This window comes from Nycticebus coucang, chromosome 17 (assembly GCF_027406575.1).
Source record: "Nycticebus coucang isolate mNycCou1 chromosome 17, mNycCou1.pri, whole genome shotgun sequence".
Classification (NCBI taxonomy): Eukaryota; Metazoa; Chordata; class Mammalia; order Primates; family Lorisidae; genus Nycticebus; species Nycticebus coucang.
Window position 1 is genome coordinate 80,060,145 of NC_069796.1, and position 3,988 is coordinate 80,064,132.

At 43.6% G+C, this 3,988-nt stretch overlaps 1 pseudogene; it reads right to left on the reverse strand.

The window, feature by feature from the left end:
- Nucleotides 1-2,499: 2,499 nt before the first annotated feature.
- On the reverse strand, nucleotides 2,500-3,602 carry LOC128569108 (N-lysine methyltransferase KMT5A-like; annotated as a pseudogene).
- Nucleotides 3,603-3,988: the final 386 nt, after the last annotated feature.

Sequence of the window (3,988 nt, forward strand, 5' to 3'; positions counted from 1 at the left end):
TGAACAAATGCTCATCATCCCTAATCATCATTGAAATGCAAATCAAAATCACCCTGAGATGTCACCCAATCACAATGAGAATAGCCCCCATCACAAAGTCCCAATACTGCAGATGTGGACGTGTTGTGCTGCTGTGGATATGGAGAGAAGGGGACACTTTTACACTGCTGATGGGATTGCAAACTAATACAGCCGGTGTGAAAAAAAGAGTTTGTATCACTTCATGTCTTAGATTTGAATCTTTTATCCATCTTGAACCAATTTTTGTATAGGGTGAAAGATGTGGGTCCAATTTCAATCTTTTATTATGTGGTTATCCAGTTCTACCATCACCATTTTTTGAATGGGGCCTTTTTGCATTTGTTTGGTTTGTTAAAGATCACATGGCTCTAAGAGATTGGTTTTATCTGTTTATCATTTTCTATTCTCTTCCAAATGTCTATGTTTAGATTTTTGTGCCAATACCAGGCTGTTTCGATCACTGTCGACTTGTAATGTAACCTAAAGCCATGTTTTTATGACTAAAAATTGCCTTGGCTATATGTTTTTATTTCTGCTTCCGTACGAAACAAACAATTATTTTTTCTAGTTCCTCAAAGTATGATGTTGGTATTTTAATCAGGATTGCATTGAATCTGTAAATTGATTTGGTTGGTATAGACATTTAACAATGTTGATTCTTCCAAGCCAAGATCATTGTATGTTCTTCCATTTGTTAGGTTTCATGAATTTCTTAAGGTTTCATAAGTCTCCTTGTAGAGATCCTTCACCTCTTTTTTAAGGTATATTCCCAGGTATTTCATTTTCTTTGAGTCTACTGTGAAAGGAATTGAATCTTTGATTAGCTTCTCGACTTGGCTGTTATTGGCATATTCAAAGGCTACTGATTTGTGAACACCGTTTTTATACCCTGAGTTGTTACTATATTTCTTGATTACTTCCATGAGTCTTGTTGTTGAGTCTCTAGGGTTTTCTAAGTATAAGATCATATTCTGGTCAACGAACAAGAATTTGACGTCCTCTTCCCTCAATTGGGTGCCCTTTATATCCTTCTCTTGCTTGTTGCATTAGCTACAACTTCCAGCACTATGTTGAATAGTAGTGGCAATAGTAGTGAAGAGAGGACATACTTGTTTGGTTCCTTTTCTAAGTGAAAAGGCTTTCAGTTTTACTCCATTTAGTATATTAGTTGTGGGTTTGTCTTAGATGTCATATTCAGCATAGGGTCGTTCTTCAATCAGTTTAAGAAATGTGCCACCTATACCTATATTAAGTGTTCTTTTTGTTCCCCCACTACAAAACTTTATTTCTAATTAGAATAGAATACCATCTCAGATCTCTTCTACAAAAATGAAAACAGCCCCCAATATAACGCAGCCTCTTCACTCACTTCAAGACCTGTATACATGGAATTTGTTTTCTGTTATTTTTTCTTTCTTTCTAATTTTTTTTATTTATTACTATTATTTTTAAAAAATAAATTCAGTGTTCACATTTCTATAAAGAATTAACCCAGTTTCAGGAAACCCTGCTGTGGCAAGGTAGGTAAGCAATGCTTTCCCTGCCCACATCTGGTTTGATTTCCTGCCCTGATGCTTCAAGGTGCCCAGAAAAGCAGCAGCCTCTGGAAGAGTAAATCTATGCCTGGCACATGCTCCCAGGCCAGAGGGTCAGTAAGCTTTCAAGAAAGCAGAGGGGAAGACTAGCTTACTGTGAAACCTTAAAAAACATATATTTATATACTTCAATGTGTGCCTGATGAGATATCAGGAGAAAACATGTCGTCCAGGCTTTGGGAGGCAGCGTCTTTCTCACAGCCACCAGATCCATAGACTTTGGGAGTGTGGGAACAAAGACCCGGTTCTTCCACTGGAGGCAGGAGACTTGCCCAGCTTCCTAGTTCATGTTTGACTCTTTCCTCTAAAACCTGTGCTGAGTCTTTGACTGCACACATGGGAAGCACAAACGTTCAACTTGTATACAAAAAAAAAGTACAAAAACAGCTGGAATATAAAAGTTTTGGTACTATATGGCCATCTGTTCAAGTCTACCTTGGAAACTTGTAACAGATATTTAAATACTACAGTGAAAAGGCATCTTAATATACTTTTTAAAAAACATCTGAACTCATCTGCTAAGATTAAGTGTGTAAAAAAAAATCAATTACACACCCATTACCCTCCCTGCACCCTGACTTCCCCCCTCCCTTCTGTAATGGGTGCATCTTAGAATGGGTACAGGCGAAAGCTACTAAATACAGAATACAGATGTCTACATACAATAACTAAGAAAATGTCACGAAGGCTACATTGAACAGTTTGATGAGAATATTTCAGATTGTATATGAAACTAGCACATTTTATCCCTTGATGGCACAAATGTACACAGCTACGATTTAACAATAAAAAAAAAAAGAAAAGAAAAAAATCAATTCCCTTTGAGGGCACTTTGTCCTTTGAAGTAGAAGGGGTGAGGCAAGGAGGGCGACGGGCCAGTCAGCTAATTCTCCAGCCACAGGTAGGCTTCGATGGAAGCCTTGCTGCTGTCGGCATAGTCATACAAGAGCTCCTCTCCAGCCTGGATGTTTCAGGAGGCGATGAGGATGAGGTGAGGTACGCCGTCCAAGCTGTGCAGTTTGGTTTGTCAATTCCCACACTTGCCGTGATTGATCAGCCTTCCCAGGCGATTTCTCTCTCCAGTTACATCCACACAGTAGGTTTTGCTCAGATACTGAAAATAGTACATTTAACAACCTGTGGAAGGGTCTTGCACATACAGAGCCTCCCGCTTCTTGGCATCCGTGATCTCGATGGGGTCCCCGTGGTATTCCATCACAAAGTCGCCCCAGGAGAAATGGCTATCACGCTCCTGCCTTTGCCATCAATGAGGTCAATCTTCATGCCTTCTTCTTTCCCACTTTCGATCAATTCATCTATCTTTTCCTTTCTTCAGACTGCAGCTCAGCTTTGCTCTTCCTGGAGCTCCTTCGGACAGGATAGAAATCTGTGAGCTTGCACTTCTGTTGTGTTTTTCCTTGAGCTTTTCCCAGAGAGGTCTGTTTGCCCTTGATGGGCTTTTTCAGAGCTTGCTTGGCAACTGCTGCATTGGTAGAATCAACAGACCACGTTGGAGTTTTTGGAGGCTCTGTTGCTTCAGACTTTTGGTCCGGAAAAGGTGCCAGGGGACCTCTCCTGACATCTTTGATCTTCTGTTCTTCAGACTTCATGGTATTCCGTATTGCATTTCCAGGATTTCTTTTCTCTTCTCGTCTCCTGTAGATTCCAGCTAATGGTTTCCCCTGGCATTTGACATCGTGATGTGCAACTGAGTTCTCTTCCTGAAGGGGGTAAGGCACTCCAGGGCATTTGTTCAGACTCCTGTAGGAATATATCTTTGATTGCCCAGTGAATACATTCTCCCGGTGCGGAACCTCCACGGCCCCTCCGCTCCACCACCTCCGGCCGGGCCGTCGCTGCCACCACCGCCGCCTCCACCGCGCGGGGCTTGGACATCTTCCTGCCTGCAGCCCGGCCAGGAGGATGGTGGCGCGCCCGGTGCCTTCGCCACTGCGGCCGTGCCACCATCGCTGCGGCTGCCGCTGCGGAAGCCACCAGCGCCACCGCGGCGCCCCGGGGCAGGGCCGGCGGCACCGCACCGCACCCGCTTCCACCTGGCCTGCGAGGCAGGGCCCGGCTTCAGCGCACTGTGGCAGCCCTGGGCCGCCCACAGCGAGGCTCCGCAGAGGCCTGTCTGCCTGCCATCTGGCTCTCGCCCCGGGAGGGGCTTAAGTGTTCTTGTTAGAAAAGGCTGCTGAATGTTATCAAATTCTTTTTTTTTTTTTTTTTTTTTTTTTTGTAGTTTTTTGCTGGGGCTGGGTTTGAACCTGCCACCTCCGGCATATGGGGCTGACGCCCTACTACTTTGAGCCACAGGCGCTGCCCTGTTATCAAATTCTTTTTCTACATTTATTGGAAGGATCATATGGTCT